Below are 20,328 nucleotides of genomic sequence, written 5' to 3'. Positions count from 1 at the left end.
TATCTGAAAATTTACCTCTTCTCTCCTTGGCCATAAGTAGACATGCTGTAACTAAATCATACAGAATAAGGAATCATAGATGCTTAGAGCTGAGGGGAACCATCAAGATATAGCTCAACCTCTTATTTTAGAGATGAGTAAACTGTGGGTTGAGGTATAATGACATTCTCCCCCGTTTCCCCCCCACACACACACACACAAAGTCAGCAGCAGATAGTGACAGATTTGGGAATTTGAATCCAAGCTTGCAGATTTTTGATCTTATGTTTTTTTCCATGACACCCCCTCTCCCATCTAGGAATAAAGTAGAACCATGAATGATGTCTATCCGGATTCCTCATGACCTTAGAAAAAGAGGTGGTCTATTTTTTATGTCTTTGACCTCCAATTCAAGGAGATTACTAAAGTGGATCTATAGGGAGAGTTTGGGTTCTATCCAAAGGTGATGTTTAGAACAGATCATTTACCATGCAATGTTTATTTCCAGAAATTCAGGGTTTTGGTCAAATGCAATCTAATTAATGGGATTTTGCCTCCAACTCCTTTTCCTTCCTTCAACTCTAGCAACTCATACCTTAGCTTCTCTATTTGAGAAAAAAAACTATCATGGAGTTTTGGATTGCATTTATAAAGGAAATGCCTTTAAGATGATCCTGGATTGGACTTCAGAAATTGTTTTCTGTAGTAACTTGCTTTAAAAGTTTATTTGGGTCAATATGATACCTTCTCCCTGCATCTTAGAGCCAACATGAGTATTCATGAGATGACTGTTGATGACTGTTGAAGGGAACTGGCTCTCCAGAGTAAAGTACTATATGCATTTCTCAGGCCTGGATTGTTTTCATTGCTAAGTGACACTGGAGCTGTACTAATCCTTGTGCATTAATGCAAACTAAGAATAGGGCCTGGCTATGCTTTTGGGTCTTAAGCTATTTTCCAAAGTTTGGTCTCGATTAAAACCCAAAACACATTTGGCCCCAAGCGCCTTTCTCCTTGACTTTTTAAAAATCCTATTTAATTGAAGGGAAATTGAATTCGTCTGGTTCTGATTCATTTACACTTAGCTCTTAAAAGACAATATTTTGAGGACTCATTTGATGTCCAAGAAGAATTTTGAGCCTCATAATGAGTTTTCTGGGAGGGTTTTTTTTCTTAAAACAGGAAGTAGTGCTGTGCTGTGGGCAAACACCCTCAAACCCTGAAAGGGACTGATTCAACCTGAAACTTTATCACCTACCATTTTGAGTGGGCTCAAAAGGTGGCAGAAAGGGCCCTTCTGTACCTGGGGCTGATCCCAAGAGCAACAAAACTTCATGAGCTATGACCAGAGGTACAGTCAATTGGAGCACTGATGCAATTATTTAGATAATTTATGCTTGAAGTCAGACATAGACTAAAGAAAAAATAGGGGTTTTTTTTGGGGGGGGAGTGAGAGGAGGTGGAGAGGGGGTGGGGCACAGTTCAGGTAAGACCAACATGGTCCTGAGGAGATGTCCAATGAATTAAAAGAGTTGTTCAAGTGTCTTTGCCAAAATAGAGACAATGTCTTGGTTTTCTTTGCCTAGAAAGGAATTGCCACTTTTATGACAGGAATAGAGAGCAGGGCAAGAGAAAATGGTAGCTGAAATTGCTGCATTACCTTGGCCTACTGAAAGGATAGAGAATTTCCCTGACTCATTCCTCATGTCCAGAAGGTGTCAGGAGTTTCTCTAGCATAAAAGAGCATATAGAGACTTCATATTTTCTTTTCTCTGGTGCTCTATAGATTCCACACTTGGAACCTCCCCCTTCCCCAATTTTTTTTAACAGGATGCACATACAAACTTTTTTTTTTGTATAGGGATTGTTTCATTGTTTCTCAGTGTTGAGCAAATAGCAGAAACTTAATAAATACTTGCTATTAGACACACACACACACACACACACACACAGAGAGAGAGAGAGAGAGAGAGAGAGAGAGAGAGAGAGAGAGGAGAAAAGCAAAGAAAGAATAATGATGAGCAAGATAGAAGGTTAAAAGGAAATTTTCATGAAAGGTCCACTTTTGGGCTCCAGTTTCTTCTGAATGACACTTCTTGTTATTTCAAGGCTGATTGACTTATAACTGCATCCAAACCCACCTCACATCAGTTCCTTTTATCAGCCCAAGTGAGACTTCCTGTGGACTAGCATGGCTTCCTGATGTATTTCCTTTTTCCTTTGGCAGAACAAAGAAAACCATAGCTCCAAGGATCCTTGGGACTGAACATAATGTTAGCATTGAACAATTTTTTTAACTCGTTTTTTTTTAAATTCTTAATGTTCATAGCCCATGGTTGCTGCATCTGTGTCCTGGCATTCATCATGGAATCTGGCACATGGTATGAGATTGATGAGAAGGCAGCAGGTCTAGTGAGAAGCCATTGCCCTGATCTTTGTTTCAATTCTGACCCTGACTCTTAGAGACGGGACTTTGGGCAAGTCCATTGATCTCTTGAGCTTCTGGTTCCCTAGCTATAAAATGATCCTGGATTTGTCAGTCTCTTAAAGTTCATTCTAATATATGATGATTCTGCAGGTTCCATTCTTCATCAGCATAGGGTTTTTGGTTTGAATGAACCTATCCTAGATGGGTGACACAGCATCTTTTGGAGGGAAAAGTGCTTCAGTCTCCCTTTTGCTAGGCGGTTAGAAGGTGCAATGAATAGAGCACTTGGCCTGGAGTCAGGAAGATCTGAGTTCAAATTCAGCCTTTGATACTTTCTAGTTGTATGACCGTGGGCAAATCATTTAACCTTTGCCTTAATCCACTGCAGAAGGAAATGGCAAACCACTGCAATATCTTTGCCAAGGATATTGCCAAGGACAGTATGGTTCAAAGGTCAGGAAGAGTCAAACATGACTTAAAAAGAACAACAAAAAACCCCTTTCTCCTCTTCTTCCTCCTAATTCACATCTAGCTAAGGTCCTCTACCTTAATATTTCCAACTCCTTTCTTATATACCATAAACACACACAGACACACACACACACACACACACACACACACCCCTACCTCATTATCACCAAAGATCTGCTCAGATATCAGTGTTCAAGAGACCAAAGTTAAGAGAACTCTGTCTTTATATTTTCTGTTGTTTTAAGAAATTCTGAAGGCTTCATTCATCTAACTATAGTTCCTAAAATCCTGGGAAGCTAAGAACAAGAGAAAATAATTTTCCTCACCAACAAGGAAAGAAACTGAGTCAGTGTATGAAGAAAGGGCCTTATTCAAATTAAAAAAACCTGAGATCACAACAGTTAACTCTGAAAATTGAATCCAGATGTTTTGACTTCTGGACAGTAGGTGTTAAAGTACATAAGGAGTAAAGTCATAACTGGAACCCATGGGAGATACAGATAGAAATTTGTCCCAGGATGTTAGCATGAAGTGGGATGGAATTGGTTCTTCCCTGTAGTTTCTTTTCCACCTAGGAAAGAGGGAGAGAGAAAGAGTGCAAATTTCTAAGGATCAGCATCTGCTGGAGAGATCCTTAAGTAATTCTTAACAGAGAGGTAGTGCAGCTCTTGGACAACCCAAGGAAAAGCATGAGGTTTGTGTGGTCAATGGACCCTCCTTTTTCCCAAAGAAAGGAAGTCCCTCAACAGCCTCAGTAAAGAAGCATTTATTTAGCTTTTATTATGTAGTAGATATTGTAATAAGTTCTGGGAATAAAAGGATTAAAACAATCCCTTCCCACAAAGAGCTCATATAAATTTTCACCACCACACAATCTTTATCAGATTGCCAACAGAAAATTTCACAAAGTACATCTAATCAGATGAAAATGATTTGGATTAGTACCTATTACCTAAGAAATCTTTCTCTTTTAAAAAGTCATCCATCGATTTTGCTAATGAAATACACTTCTCCAAACTAGAGGGACTCTGGGATCTACAGATAAGGTGAACTTTAAAAGTTACCATGTCCTATTCTTTCATTTTACAGATAAGTAAACTGAGGTCCAGGTAGGTTTCAAAGTTTGTCCAAAAACACACAAGTAATAGTAGTGGCAGAGCCCAGATGCAGCAGTCTCCTTTTGCACCACACTGCCTCTTTCCTAGGGCTGGACTGGGCCCAGGGAAATCTTCCAGGAACCTGTAAATTAAAAGGTGTATAGGACCTGTGACCAATCCTATAGTCTCCAACATCTTTTTTCCCCCTTTTTTCCAATTAAGTCAAGATAAATATTTCAAGAGCAGCCATGAAAGAAAAAAGAAATATCTAAAACATGTGATCTGAAGGGAATGTGTAGAAGTGGGAGAAGGACAGTTTGATCCAATTGCCTTGTTGATTAGTGGGGGATGATTAATGAAAGTTGATTTAAGCAGTGCAGTGAAAAGAGCATCTTTATCCACCTGCCTGCTACTTGCTACTTTTGTGACTTTGTCATTCAATTTTCTTAGACCCCAGTTTTCTTTTATACAAAATGGGGTACTAATTGGCCATTGAGGTACCATACAATCCTAGACCTATGAGCCTAGGAATTTTTAGCTTAGTTTTGTTGTTGTTGTTGTTTTCTTGAGACACCTAGTTCTTCCTCAAAGCTCAGAATTTTGTACTCTAGAGGCAGTATGTCATACTCTTCAAGTCAGCAGGGAGGAGGACTTCAAAAGAAAACAAAGATCTCATCATTTCTCTCCCTCTCCTATCTAATTTATAACATAAAGCTGAAGTGACATCTGATTCCTCTTCTTTATTGAGACTACACTTGTTCAAAGGGCAAAGTTAACCATTGACTAAATCAAAGCCCTCTTCAGTCTATGTACTTCTTTATGCAGCCCAAGGAGCAGCCCAAGGATCTACTATGTAACCTGAATTTTTTAAATGCCTTTATGAGGTGAGAAATAAGAAAAATAGCCTTAGCTGTTGGAAATTTTGATTTTATGGCCTTTTCTTTTGGGTAGTTTCCCAGTCTGTTTTGGAGAAGATATTCTATTTTGTTACTGAGGTGTAATTAATCTGTATGTGCTTTTTGAACCTGTAGCAAATGAATCCCATGAGATCTCATCCCTTTGGACTTGTAAAATGGCATGGAAGCCAAAAAAGAACCAATATTGTTTTGGAAATATTCAGAAAGGCACAGTGTTGGGTATATGGGAAATAATAATTCTGCTATCATCTATCTTGGTCTAGACATTTAGGTCAATCTACATTTAGAGTAGAATATTTAGTTCTGGGTATCTCAAAATGAAGAATGACATGAAGTTAATCAATTGGAGTATTGTGGTCGTGAGAGCAGGAGACAACCAAGATAATGAGAGAATTGTAGAGCATGCTTTGCATAAATTTGTTGAAGAAAGTGGAGAGTATTTAGCTCATATAAGATTTGGGGAAAATGTAATAGCAATATTAATTTTTTGAAGACCTGATATATGGAAAAATGATTAAGCTTGAGAGAAGTGAGAAGCAGAGGGTTTCGGGAGCAAAGGACTGAAGTTGCAGAGAGGCTGAGTTATATTTGATTTTAGGAAAACTTTAGCAATCAGTTCAGAGCTGTCCAAAAGTATAGGGCTACTCTGAGTGGAAAAGGGATTCTTCCCCTCACTAGAGGTCTTCACTCAGAAGTTAAGTGACTAATTCTTGAAGAGATCCTTAGAGTAGCATTATTGTACTTCTGAAGTCTTTTCCAACTTTGTGAACCTGTGATTCAGTAGACAGGGATATGGTGGGAGAGTTGAATTTGTCCTTCATCAGACATAAACTCGCCTAATGGTGTGGGCCTGGTCTGACACAGACCCTACTCTGCCCTGGGCACCTCTTCTCTTGATTTTCAAATCCCATGTGCACTTCATGGGAAATTTCATCTGTCTGTTTCTGATTCACTTACAATTAAAGGCTCAGAGCACTGGTTTCGTAAGAATCGTTTGATGTTCCAGATTCTTCTTGGCCCTTATTTTTTCCTCCTCAGAGTTCATAGAAGTTTAAATAGATGTTTTCGGACATTTGCATGCTTAATTGTTGAAATAATTAGAAACAGGAGAAAATGTCTTCATGAGTGGTAGAAAAAAGCTATGTGTTCAAGAGGTGGTGTGGTAGAAAGAACACTGAACTGGGAGCAGGGAAAACTGACTTCAATACCTGACTGTCCCTTTGACTCTGGAAAATTCATTTCAGTTCTATGAGTTTTATATCCTTCTCCATAAATAGAAAGGTATGAACTATGGGACCTCTGAAATCTATTCTATCTATGTGATTCTTTGACTTAATTTCCTTTGTGAATGCAGGATCCTGATTAAAATCAAAAGTGATCTTTGTGAACAGTAGAAAGGATATATTCCTTTTAGCAAAATGCACTCAACTCAATTCATATTCACATACATGATAGTCTTAGGGCAATTTATTGCCTTCTGCAAGACCATTAATCACTGACAATCCCATCCAATGGTTCAACAAAGTAGTAAGGGTTTCAAAAATGGCTGGGTCTAACTCACTTTGATTCTCCTGATTTGCCAAAGGGAGAGAGACCTATATTCACCACAAATATAATTTCTGTTGAAAATCTTATCTCTCTTATTGATATCATCCAAAACTACTGATGTAGTACCTATCTAATGATGCTAAACAGAATGAGCCAATAGATGATGTTACTCTAACCTGAAAATTTCTTATATTCTATTTGTGTGGGGTACTGTGGGTAGAATGGACTCTGGCCTTCAGCAGCCTGAATTCTGGTTCAGGTTCTGGTTCAAGAATAATTAAGAAAATGGATTCATTCCCTTTCCAAAATGAATTGTATTCCATCAGTCTTTCCAATCTTATATCATATTACCCCCTCCTTAATGCACTCCATATTTCTATCTACAAGCTGTTCCCCAAACCCACAATGTCCCATGTCTTTGCATTCTTTCAAGCTGTCCTCCATTCCTGGCTTGTTTTGCCTCTTCATCTCTGCTTTTCACAGTCCTTATCTTCTTTCATGGCTCAGCCTAGATGTTTCATAAAGCCTTCCTTGGATCCCTGATAATGCTCTTTCCATCCAAAAATTCCTCAGTAATTATTCACTTAGTTGTATTGACATTGTTTTAGTGGTAGGGCAAATAGTAGGGGCTGTGGGGTTATTGTGTTTTTAATATTGTTCTTTCTGTTATCAAATATAGTACTTTGAACATAATAGATGCTTCATAGATATTATTGAATTTAATTGCTGAACCTAAGTGTTTTGAGCTCTTGAAAAGTGGAACTAACTAATCAATTATAGGATGGTTTGATTCTTGCAGAATTATGATTTTGTCTATATCATTACACTGTGTATTTCATATAATATTTCTGGTTTTATGCTTTTTGGAATTTATCTACCTCGTTTGGAGAACCTTTCCCCCTCAGCAGTGAGAGGTGTTTGGTGGTATCTTAGGCAAAGCAAGTGAAAATGGAAGTGGATTGCCGCTCATGTGGATGGCTAGCATTGTTGCATTTCTGGTTTTTTTCTCCTTACATAAGGAGTTGTGGTAGGAATTTTTCATTAAGGACATGACGTAAAGAGTTGGTACATAGGGTCAATCATCAGACTATTCACTGAATAGACATCTTTTGAGTATTTACTTTCTACAGGCAATGCATGCATGATCTTTGTTTCCTTGCACTTTACAATTTAATAGGAGAGATAAAAAGTTTCACAAATAACTATAATACAAAATAGAATAAGTGTGTTAATGAGAGTCATAAAAGGAAGGGAAAAGTTTTCAGCTGGGTGGTTTGGTAAAAACCTCATGAAAAAAATGACATTTGAGCTGGGATATGAAGATATGATTTCAGTAAGTGGAAGTGTGAGGGGAAAGTAAAAAGTGTTATTCTCTGGATTAAAAGGTTGTCTACATTAGCCACATTTTCCAGTTAACCTCTCCGTTATTCACTTCACTTGTGTAGACACAACCCATGACAAATGCCCCAGTTGGGATCAGACATCACGTATTCCTCCATCTCTCCTTCCCTCTGTCACATCCTGCCATTGTTCTACACATGAAACTCCCATCCCAATCAATGGAGGTTTTGCGTAAAAAAACTGATGGCAGGATGTGAGTGTGGCTTCAGGAATTCCAGACTTGTGCTCCTGATAAAGAGAGTTGTGACAAACTGAAAACATCAGAGAAATAAACGTTCCTTTCTAACCTGTGCTGCCTGGCTCTGATTTGTTTTTTGTTTGCTTGATTGTTTATCTTCTCTGACTTGAAATAGGCAAGAACCTGTTCTAAAATAAACAGGATGCATTTTCATCTTCTAACACAGCCTTAGAAAGAAAGAAAGAAAGAAAGAAAGAAAGAAAGAAAGAAAGAAAGAAAGAGAAGGAAAGAAAGAAATAAAGAAAGAAGGAAGGAAGGAAGAGAAAGAGAAGGAAAGAAAGAAAGAAAGAAAGAAAGAAAGAAAGAAAGAAAGAAAGAAAGAAAGAAAGAAAGAAAGAAAGAAGGAAAGAAAGAAAATATTGAACTTATGGTTATCTGTGAATCTCCTGACCCAGAACTTAGTATAGCATAGTACTTTGCACTTAACAAATGTTGGTTGGATGATGTTATAAACAGGCTAGAATTATTGGCAGAATCTAATAAGATGGAATTTAATGGGGTTGGATGTTAAGTCCTATATATAGGTTAAAACATCAGCTTTAGAAATGCAGAATCAGGGAGATATGTGTGTGAAAAGTTTTGGGAGTTTTAGTGAAAACCTGGGAGGTTTAGAGGATTCCAAACTTAATGAGTCAACAGTGTGATATGGCAGCCAAAAAAAGCTAATGAGATCTTAGACTGAATTAATAAGAATCATAACATCTAGAATGAAGGCTGTCACAGTTCTACTGTATGCTGCCCTGGTCCCACTATATTTGGAGTAGAATATTCAGCCCTGAGTGTCAAATTTAGGAAAGACATTGGCCCAGTGGAGTCTTATTCAGAGAAGATCAATCAGAAGGACTTTGAAATCATGCCATGGAAGGCTAAGTTGAAGGAACCAAAGCTATTAAGACTGGAGAAAAGAAGACTTAGGGAAAGATAGTTATTGAATTCAACTCTTTAAAGGATTGTCTGTCTTATCAAAAAAGAATTAGACTTGTGCCAGAGGGCAGAACTAGGTGAAAATGGCAAGAAAGCCAATAAAAGGGAAAAAATTGCTACCAGTAAATAGCTGATACTGAAGCAGAGAGTATGGATGACCACTTGCCAGAGAAGAAATTCTTGTCCAGGTCCATAAAGGGCTATATGATTTCCAAGATCCCTTACAGTTTTGAGATTCTATGAGTCTAGTTTTCTAGGGTCAATTTGTTGGTTAATGGTTTTCATTTATATTTACCAAACTTTTTCTTTCTTCTCTTCCCTTTCCTTCTATCATGCTAGGATAGCTGACCTTCAATGAATTTTCCTGCTTTTCACCAAGCAACCAAGTATGGTTTTCTCTACCCAGAATGGAGGAAAAATTGAACTGAAATTCTCTGGGAAAAAAATAATCCATAATCCACAAAACTGTTTGGATTTCTGATGTAATGACTTAAGTTTGATAACATTTGAGGGTGCTGGTATTCCTAACTAATTTAAGAGGTCAAAGGAAGACTTTGTGGTTACTATATCGATTACACTTGTAGATGTATTTGTTATATGCTTAAGATGATAATAGCAGTTCCCTCATTTAATTACACTTGCTCTACTTTGTCTCAATTCAGATCATATGCAAAACATTATTTCAGCCTGGGGTATCCCCTATGATCATATAAAGCACATAGACAGGATTGTGCAACCAGAAGAGAAATGAAGGGAGAGTTCATCTTCAGACCTCTCCATTGTATTAGAGGAATAAAAAAAAAAAGAGAATAAGAAGTAGCAAAGTAGGTTTAGGCAGTTTAAGATGTTCACATAGGTACTGATGCTTAGTGAAAAAGTTTCTATTTGTGTATTTCTTTTAAATATATGAAAGTGTAGTCTTGTATTTTTAACTAAAAGGATGTTTTTGTAGTCCTCAGACTAGTTTGGCCAGCTCAGTCATTGGTCAACATTTATCCAGAGATTCAACCAATCTCTAGCTAATGTTTTCTTTTTCCTCCAGTAAGATAAGACAAGCCAATCCTAATGCCCATAATTCACAAGTGTGATGTATTTTTCACACTGAAACTATACAAAACCTTACAAAATAAATAAACATGTCCACCTCTAATTATCTCTAAGGTTCATTTCAAGGGCCATATTCATTCTCAACTCCTACTAGTTGCAATGGTCCTTCCTATTTGAAATTATTTTGCACTCATTTATCTATGTTTCTTTTCTTTCCTCCTAGCAGAATATAAAATCCTTGAAGGCAAGGGCAATTTTGTTTTTGTGTTAGTATCCTTAGCACCTAACACACAGCTTGGTAGATAGCAAGAAATTAATAATTTGTTGTTGTTGTTTGTCCTTCATTTTCCAAGACCATTAATGACCTAGTGAATGAGATCAACAGAAATATCTATTTCTGGCTAAAAAGGACAATTCATTGGACTGAGTATAGCTGGAGCTTGTTTTTCTGAGTTTGTTACATTTGTATGTGTTATTTCCTTAGGCATGCATTGCATTTAAACTAACCTTTATGCACGCTTAATTCTGTCTGGTGTCGTTGCCAATGACTTTATGGATCTAGAAATATGTACTTACAATTTTTTTCCTAATTCTCTTCTGTCATTTCTGAACTTCTCTTTTTTCATTAGATTCTAAGACAGGACAGCAATATATTTGCTTGTTCTGGAGTCATTTTTTTTCTTTAACATTTTTATTTAGTTCCAAATTCTATCCCTTCCTTCCTTTATCCCCTCCCTATTCCCAGTGATGATGAATAATCAGATAAAGGTTATAAATGTGCAATTATTTAAACATTTTCATTAATGCAAAAATTAGTAATTTTGTACAATAAGACAAATAAAAGAAAAAAATGCAAGAAAGTGAAAGATAGCACACGTCAACTTGTATTCAGTCAATACCAGTTCTTTCTCTGGAATGGTGAAGGGATGCTTTATCATTCCTTTGGGATTGGCTTGGATCATTGTATTGCTGAGAATAGCTAAGTCATTCACAGGCCTTCATGAAACAATATTGTTGTTGCTGTGTCCACTGTTGTTTTGGTTCTGTTCACTTCATTACACATCAGTTCATGTAAGTCTTTTCAAGTTTTCTGAAATCTCTCTATTTATCATTTCTTACAGCACAATAATATTCCATCATAATCAAATAGTTCAACTTGTTTAAACATTTCCCAATTGATGACCATTTCTTTGCTTTTCAATTCTTGTACAAATAGGTCCTTTTCCCTTTTTTTGGATGACTTGGGAATATAAACCTAATAAGTATTACTAGATCAAAGTATAATCACACTTTTCATAACCCTTTGGGCATACTTCCAAATTGCTTTCCAGAATGGTTGGATCAGTTCACAACTCTACCATCAGTGCATGAGTGTCCCAGTTTTCTCACATCCCCTCCAACTTCCAATACTTTCCTTTTCTTGTCATATTAGTCACTCTGATAGGTATGGTACCTTAGAGCTGTTTTAATTTGCATTTTTCTTATCAAGAATGATTTAGAACAATTTTTTCCATTTGCCTAAAAATAGCTTTAATTTTTTTCAACTGAAAACTGCCTTGTTCATATCCTTCGACCATTTATCAATTGAGGAATGACTTGCATTCTCACAAATTTACTCAGTTCTCTATTTCTTTAAGAGATGAAGCCTTTATCAGAGATATAAATTGCAAAATTTCCCCCCAGTTTTTGACTTTCATTATAATTTTGGCTGTATTGGTTTTGTTTCTGCAAAAATTTTAAATTTAAATATAACCAAAATGATCTATTTTACATTTTGTAATGCCTGCTATAACTGCTTTGGTCCTAAATTCTTTCCTTATTTGTAAATCTAACAGATTATTCTATGTTTTCTTAATTTGCTTTTAATATTACCCTTTAAGTATAAATCCTGTGCTCATTTTGATCTTATCTTAGTATAGGGTTGGACTCTAACCAGTTTCTGTCATGCTGTTTCCAGTTTTCCCAGCACTTTTTGGCAAATAATGAGTTTTTGTTCCAAAGTATGGCATTTTGAACTTATCATACATTAGATTACTATGGTCATTTACTTCAGTGAAATTTGTACCTAACCTATGCCACTGATACAGACCTCTATTTCTTAGTCAGTACCAGACTATTTTGATAATCACCACTTTATAATAGAGTTTGAGATCTGATATGGCTGAACTACTTTCTTTTGTATTTTTAAAAAACCATTGATACCCTTCATATCCTTCAGTTTTTCCTATTATTTTTTCTAGTTCTATAAAATAATTTTTGATTGGTATGGAACTGAATATAGTAAGTAGGATTATCATTTTTATTATGTTGGCTCAACCAATCCACAAGCAAATATTATTTTCCAATTATTTAGATTTGATTTTATTTATGTGAAAAATGTTTTGCAATTGTGTTCACATAGTTCCTGGATTTGTCTTCACAGGTAGACTCTAAAATATCTTATTTTGTCTACAGTTATTTTAACTTTTTCTATCTCTTCTGTTGTACTTTGCTGGTAATATGTAAAAATGCTAATGATTTATGTAGGTTTATTTTGTATCGTGACATTTTGTTAATGTTGTTAATAATTTCAAATGGTTTCTTGAAAATACTCTGTATTTTCTGAGTATAACATCATATCATCCAAAGAGAGTGCTAGTTTTCTGTACTCATTACCTATTCTTATTCCTTTAGTTTCTCTTTCTTCTCTTATCTGGGAGTCATTTCTAATAATTTTCTCTTGACCTGATAGAGTCAAAAATGTTCTGGAAGTTTTTTGAAAGAAATCTTATGGAATGATTTCCAAGATGGGGAATTTGGAAAATGTCGCTGAATCTTGGCAAAGTTTGTTCATCTTTAGTTTGGTATGTCTGGAGTCTTCTCTTCTAGTTCCTCTAGTATCCAGAGATAGTAGAATATTGGGGGTAGGGAATGCATGGAAATTCAGGGAAGAAATGTTGATTTAAACATCAGAAACAATTCAGTTCAAAATACATATTCATCTGCATGACATTACTCTGATTTGGAAGTGGAAAATGTGTGTGTGTGTGTAGGTAAGCACAACTATAAATAATCTGTTATTTATATGAATGTTATTAAAAAGCAAATGAATGGTTGAAGTTAGCTAATATCTATCCATACCTTATGATTTTATGTGGACCATGCCTAGATTTCAATCAAATTCAACCCAACAAGCAATTATTAAGCACCTACAATGTATTTTTCATATTTCTTATTGTTTTGTTAGTTTTATTATTTTTTATTGATTTTCATTTTGAATGTTATTATGTTGGCTCAACCTATCCACAAGCAATGATTATTTTTCCAATTATTTAGATTTGATTTTATTTTGTGTGAAAAATGTTTTGCAGTTGTGTTCACATAGTTCCTGGATTTGTCTTGGCAGGTAGACTCCAAAAATATTTTATTTTGTCTTTTTTTTTTTAGATTTTTAAGGCAATGGGGCTAAGTGGCTTGCCCAAGGCCACACGGCTAGGTAATTATTAAATGTCTGAGGTCGGATTTGAACCCAGGTACTCTTGACTCCGAGGCCGGTTCTCTATTCACTGCACCACCTAGCCGCCCATTGGTATTTTGTCTACAGTTATTTTAACTGTGGAGTGCTGGGGGTACATATAAAATGAAAATCAATAAAAAATAATAAAACTAAAAAAAACAATAAGAAACATGAAAAACAGACCATACTCTCAAGGTCATTGAACCTATGCTTCTAGATCCTCATTTATATTACATTTGATCTTTAAAAAATTATTTCCATTCTCTGTGCCCCAGTTTCTACTTTCAAAGCAAGGCTGTTCAGAGATTACAATTAAAATTTACCCTGGACTTTCAGAGAGAGTTTTTCGCTTTTGCAACAATCCAGAATTAAAACAACAAAGAAAGTCTACTGAGAAAACACTTTTTTTCCTTCTAATTATTCTGAGCAAAGTAACTTGACAAAAGGTTTACATTTCCAAATTTCTATTCTTTAAATGTTGCTATAGATCATTTTCCTTTTAAAGTAAATGTTTATAAAGCAATTCAATGTAGTTATTCACTGGCTGAAATGATGACATCCTAAATATTTTATGCCATCAGTAAATATACCCTGGGTTTGTTCAGATTATCTGAGTATTCAGATCTGTGGATGAAAAATTCCTTAATTCATCTCAGTCTACTTGGCACCTGGGATTATAGATATATACCACCATTGTAGACAAGTAATAATCTAAGCGGGGGCATTGAGGAGTTGTGACTTCTCCAAAGTCATTCAATCATTCAAAGCAAGATTTTAACCCAGGTGTTCCTTATTAAAAGGATCATTCTTTTATCCAATCTGTCTGATAATTCATAGGGAAAGGGATAGTCTAGAACTTAAATTTTATTGTTGTAGTGATTTCTCAGTCAAGAAAACTCATTCTACCAAAGTAGGTCAGCAATTTCTAGGCAACTTCTAGTCTGAAAGAACTGCAGCATTTGAACTTAGTTCTTCCTGGATTGGGACCAGTTATCTATTCAATATGCCATGCTGCCTTTCCAGTTAATTATTATTATCATCATAAAAGTGACCCCAATTCCCTAGACCATACCTGGCAGGAATCTTATTTCTCCACAGAGACCCTTCTTATGCACTGACCTACTGGAATCATTATTTTAGAGTCACCATTTTGTTTGAATAGACATAGAACAAGCTAGCTGTGAGCCCATCATTTAACTTCAGACTCTCAGAGCTGAGTTATAGCCATCCAAGGATGAATACATTCCACAAAGGAAACCAGGCCAATTCCTAGGAGGTTGGGCACTGCACACAATTTCCAGAGACATCAGCAAGGCCATCTCAGTTCTGCCCACCTCCCCCGCATGCTCCCTTCACCAGAAAGGACATAAAGTACAGGTTAGCCCACAGGCCACCTGGCCAATGCCCAACTACATGTAGAGGTAGTCCCACCCTGCTTACACCATAGATTCCATTATAAGCACCACATTTCGGCAGCTCATAAATTTTCCCAAAATCATAACTGGGTTTGAAATATCCCAGTCTTGTTCTTTCCATGTTTGATCTGCTCTAAGGCAAGAAAGTGTGTGTCATGTGTAATTTTGTGAAAATATTGGGTTAAATAACTGTTTCCATGATGTAGCTCTAAGCACCTAAGTCCTGGAATCTAATGATTAACAAGCACTATTCTCCAGTATGGCTGCCTGGCCAAAACTCTAGACTAAGGGTCAGAAGTTTAGTTTTTTCCACAGTCTAACTTTGCCAGAGACCTGCTGTGTGACCTAGAGTGAGTCTCTTGACCTCTCTGTTCTTAAGTAATATAAAAACCTGTGGGCGTAATCAATATTTCCAGAAGGAAGAATCACTCAAAGGCATTGAACTTCCTTGAAAAGGCAGCTAGGCTAGCAGCTAGTACTCTGACATACTGGTTGGGTAGTTTGCTTTTCATGTGCACTAACACCAGGAAGTCAAACGCCAGAGATTCTAGAAAGTATGTTTCTAAACTTTGAAAATCACAGTACATAAAAGTTATTGGTTTTGAGTTCAGGGTAGGGTAGTTCTTTCCCTCCTACGTACTAGGCCATATGGCAATTTGGGCACAGGAGGCCACATGCTCCTGAGTTTTGAAATTAGCTCACTGATGGCTGTTGTCTGAACTTTGGGTCAGAGACTTAGTCTCTCTCTCTCTACTTTAATTTCCTCAACTGCATAACAAGGAGATGCAAGAGATGATAATTTTCACCTCAAAGTCATGAAAAAGAATAAAAACGGGGGACAGTCTTTTGTGAGACATAAAGGTACTAGTAGTTCTGCTAAGCAGACATCCATTGTCTAGTGTCAACTAGGGTTTCTGAGGAGACAGTAGGTTTCAGGAGGCTCTTGAGTCTGATTGGAGTTTTCCAGATCTGCTCTTAACTTGTGGACCCTTTGTGCCTCTCCCTGTGTAATGGTAGTTTTTTAAAGAGAGGTTGTTGAAAACATGGTTGTGTCTAGCAATAACTAGCCTTTATATAGAACTTCTTAAATTTTAAAAATATCATACAGATTCTTCTTACATATGAGAAAACTGAGCCAGACAAAAGTTAAGTAGCTTGGCCTGGGTTGCCCAGATAGTTAAGTGTCTGAAATGAGATTTGAACTCAAGTCTCAAAATATCCTCATCTGTAGACAAAAAAATATTCAGCCAAGTCAGATGATTTAGTCTACAGCACCTCTAAGGTTCCTTTCAACTTTCTATTATTCTAATTATTAGATGATATAATATATGCAATAGCCTATGATTGACATGCCATGCAGGAGACTGGTTATCAGAAATGTCTACACTTTGTTAGTCCTTCAGCCTTCTGAATTTTCTCTGTCCTTCCTCTGCTGTCTTTCTCACTTCCATTCCTTTCCCAGAGTTGTTTGTTATTTCAGTCCATTTTGAGGGGAGAAATCTATTTTCAAACCTGAAAAATAGAAAGTGAATAACGATTTTTAAAATATGCCAGCCACAGTGAAGGATGAACTTGGGCAAAAAGTGAATCAACAATATTTATTAAGTACCCACTTTGTGCAGTATAATGCCAAAAGTATAGCTCACATTTCTTTGGGGTTCAAAAAACATCCTCACAATAGAACTGTGGGTCTGGTGCTGGAGCATAGTGTCACCCCAGCTTTTCAGAGAAGAGAAATGACTTGACCACAGTCACCCAGCAAGTAAGTATAAGAACCAGGGCTCAAAGTATACGGCTCTCTATAGTATGTCTCAGATGCTATTGAGAAAAGTTTCTTTGTTGTCCATGATGTTACTGTTGTTTTAAGTGGCTTCTTGTTCACTGTGGCCTCCCCCCACCTCAGCTTGCCACACTCACACTTAAACGCCACAGTTAAGTCACATGGTCTATGCAGAAAACATTTCTGCCTCCTTGAAAATGGAGACAATGGACTTTACTTTTGCTGCTTTCATTTCCCTAGTGGGGCATCTGAGAGGTGACCTGATTGAATTCCACCCATAAAGGTCATGCTTTGAATCCAAGGTAGAGGAAAAAGGGAAAACATATTGCAGTGATGCCCCATGAGTCCTAAGGACTTCAGAGCTTGAACTCAGTGCATTGCAATCTGCTGATAAGGATAACATTAGTGACAAGCGGAACATTTCCAGGACAAAGGAAATTCCCTGTTTTATTGTTTAAAGGAAGCCCTAATCCACCCTGGGCAGTAAGGTTTAGGACACATCCACCGCATTCTCCTGCCAGGCGAGGGAACGATTGAGTTAAGGCTGGTGGCTTAACTGGAAGGGCAGACGGCCAAGCTTTGTGGGAGCTCATCTGTTCCAGATTTTACCTGGGGTGCATTGATGTGGTTGGGAGTTGATAAGGGGTCACTGTAGTCAATGGCTTTGGGAAAAGTTGGAAGCTCCACCATTAGAAATGGAAACATTGGTTAGGAGCACAAAAGACATGATTCATAAAATATGGCTCAATAAGGAACCATGGTGAAAGAAGCTGAAGGTTTAGAGAAGTGGGTCTGGTTGCAAGTTAAATTCTGGGCTCTACAGCAGAAATATCAGTAGGGACCTGGTTTCCCTTTTCTCAAAGAGAATAGAACATTCTTATTATTCTTAGAGCATAAAAAGTCCTTCTTTTTTTTTTGGTGAGCCTCTCTCCCATCCTTACATCCTTATCCATAATGTCCAGGCTCCTTAAACATTATTTGTGCCTAAGTCTTTTTGGTATTTAATATTATTTTCCTTTTCTTTTCTCTGGTTTCCAGAAATGTCTAGAAGGAGAGAGATTGTGTTTAGGGATTTTCTTGCCAGAATTCATAGGCAGTAGAGATATTCAAATACACTTTAGAGCATCAAAATCCACCACCCTGAGGAACCACACCCAAAGACTGAGATTTGAACAGTCTCTTTTTGACATATGACCTCCTCCTGATAGACACAGGGCTTTTTTCTTTAAGTTTTCTTCATTTCTTTGATCTCTAAAATCCTCTTCAGCTCTAACTCCAGCAAACTAATGACCTTGGACAAGTGATATTCTTTCTGTGGGTCTCATTTTCCTCACCTAGAAAATGAAGTTATTTCTAAGGTTTCTTCTCACTCTAGTTCTGGTGATCCTTTCTCATTTCTCACTGACCAGAGAGTCTTCTGAGCCTAGTGATCCTAGGGTCAGCTATGATCAATATGTCTATAGGACTGTGCTTTCCTTGCTGTTCTTTATTCATTCATGGATTCATCCAGTAAGCATTTATAAAGTACCTACTAAAGGTCAATTTCTGGGGAAACAAAGATTAATGAATCAGTCCCTATTCTCAAAGAGGTTACATTCCTTTTTAAAAGGGTGAAGAGATGACACAGCAAAAGCTATACTATATATAATGCATATATGCATATTTGTGTGTGTGTTTATATATAATTTCCAGGCATCTCAAATAGATTAGGATAGGCCTCATGAAGGTGATTTTGTGGGTGTGACTATGAGTATAATCTCCAGTAGAGAAGTACAATTTAAATCAAGCAGGATAGGTATAGTGGTTGGTTTTGAGGTTTCATCCTTTTTTTAAATTTTTCCTGGTCGGGGGGACTCGGGGAAAGAATGAGTAACCTAACTGTAGATATGGTTGTTTTAAATTCTAAGCAGGGTAGGGTAGCTCTTGGGGCTGGGAACTGGGCCTTTTGTTTAACAACCTATGAAAGAATTTGAACTTCTCAAAAAGAGGAAGAAAGAAATTGAACCCGAAAGCCTTTACCTGATTGGCCTGGTATCATGGGAAATTGTCCAGACTTGCTTGATCTGACCACTCAAAAGCCTTAGTTTCCTCCCATATCAGTCAAGAATAATGAGGGACAATAGTCTCCTACCTTCAGTATAGAAGCAATTCAACCCTGGTTACTTGTGGAAGATCAAATCTACTGGTGAGAAAACCAAGTAAGTCATTCAATATGTATTCATGAGGGTACATTTCCTACCCCTTTAACCATATTCAATTTGGGATCCCCTCACTATATGTTCCCTAAAGTTCACTTTGCACTACTGAACCAATAATTAGCTTCATTAAGTTTCTTCTGTAAATTAATTTTGTTGTTGTTGTTGTTGTTTAATGCAAAATATTCTTGATACCTGCAAAAGTTCCAAGGATTAATGATCCTGATTCTCTTTTTGAGAGCTCAGGTATCCCTTTGTCACATAAGGTGGGATGGGTTTCCTTGATGTGATAGGAAAAGGTGGTCTTGCCCAACTCTGCTTCAACCCTGGGCCAACACATAGGTTGAATAGAGTTGTGTTGGTGATAACGCAACCCGAGTGTCTGGGCTGCTCAAACTGAGAAGGGAGGATAACCTTTACGATTATTGGGAATTGTAGCATGGAAAATAACTCTGTGACTCTATGGTGATGTTTCAAGGTTACAACAATCTAGATTCCAAGCTTTGTCTTTCACTGTTTTTCCCTTTAGTAAGGTTTATGTTTCATTGGGGAGATACACAAAGTGTGGGGGATGGAAAGGGGTACAAGAAGAGGAAGTAGGATGCCAGGGAATTGTTCATTATAAATAAATACCCTATACTCCGAAAACAAGAGGAAGGCCAATATATTCTGCCTCTTAATGAAATCTTCTATCTTTCATTTGTGAACTGGAAGCCACTAATCAGAATGACCTCTGTGGATGTTTATTGTTCTTTTTTGTTTTTTAGTTTTTAACTTTGAGAAAATAAACTTCATGTTTTGCAGATTCCAAATTTTCTAACCAAAGCTTTTCTTCTACTTCCTCCCTTCCTGAGTAAACTCTATATCTACAGCCGCTACTTTCAAAATCAGTAGGCTATCATTGATCCATTTCTTCCAATTTATCATACTGGCCATGTTCAAGGAAAAGAGATGGGAGAGGCAAGACAGTGGCCTCAGTGGAAAATCCAGAAGTGCAGATGTGGATCCAAATTGGGCAGAAAAATCTCATGAGATCAGGCTTTCTTGAACTTCCTGCTTTTAGCCCAAGCACCACATTCAACAGAAGCTAACTTTCAGTGTTTCAAAACTTCCGTTTCTGATCTCAGAACCTGGAAGTAGAGAACTGCTGTAAAAATGAGATAGGGAGAGGGAGATTTTAATTTTTTTCCAAAATAGTACAAAATTTTTCTCTACTCCACTCTCAGCCTAAAAGCTAAATGGAATCCAATAATTATGGATCTCTGATAGGAGAGTTTCAGTACAGTGAAATCAGGTTAAGAAATGTCCACAGAAACTCCTAGCTCAAACCTCATCTTCGTCTGTCTTACCCTTTGTCCTACTGTGTTTGAACCCAGGCCCTGGAACAGTCTC

General features: G+C 37.0%; 1 protein-coding gene across 6 annotated transcripts in view; it reads left to right on the top strand.

Moving 5' to 3' along the window:
• The window catches only part of FLI1 (Fli-1 proto-oncogene, ETS transcription factor), a 161,843-nt gene that overhangs the window by 17,417 nt on the left and 124,098 nt on the right, over window positions 1-20,328 (top strand). The window contains exon 1 of one of the 6 annotated variants that reach the window (XM_074216342.1): window positions 1,460-18,939. The exons of the other annotated variants lie outside the window; for them this stretch is intronic. The gene's annotated coding sequence lies outside the window, so the exon portion shown is untranslated. Of the gene's footprint in view, window positions 1-1,459; window positions 18,940-20,328 lie in introns of those variants that run through there. 6 annotated transcript variants of the gene reach the window in all.

Source organism: Macrotis lagotis, chromosome 1 (genome assembly GCF_037893015.1).
Source record: "Macrotis lagotis isolate mMagLag1 chromosome 1, bilby.v1.9.chrom.fasta, whole genome shotgun sequence".
Taxonomy (NCBI): domain Eukaryota; kingdom Metazoa; phylum Chordata; class Mammalia; order Peramelemorphia; family Peramelidae; genus Macrotis; species Macrotis lagotis.
The sequence above is the reverse complement of the archived record's forward strand: the minus strand, read 5'-3'. Positions and strand labels throughout refer to the sequence as shown.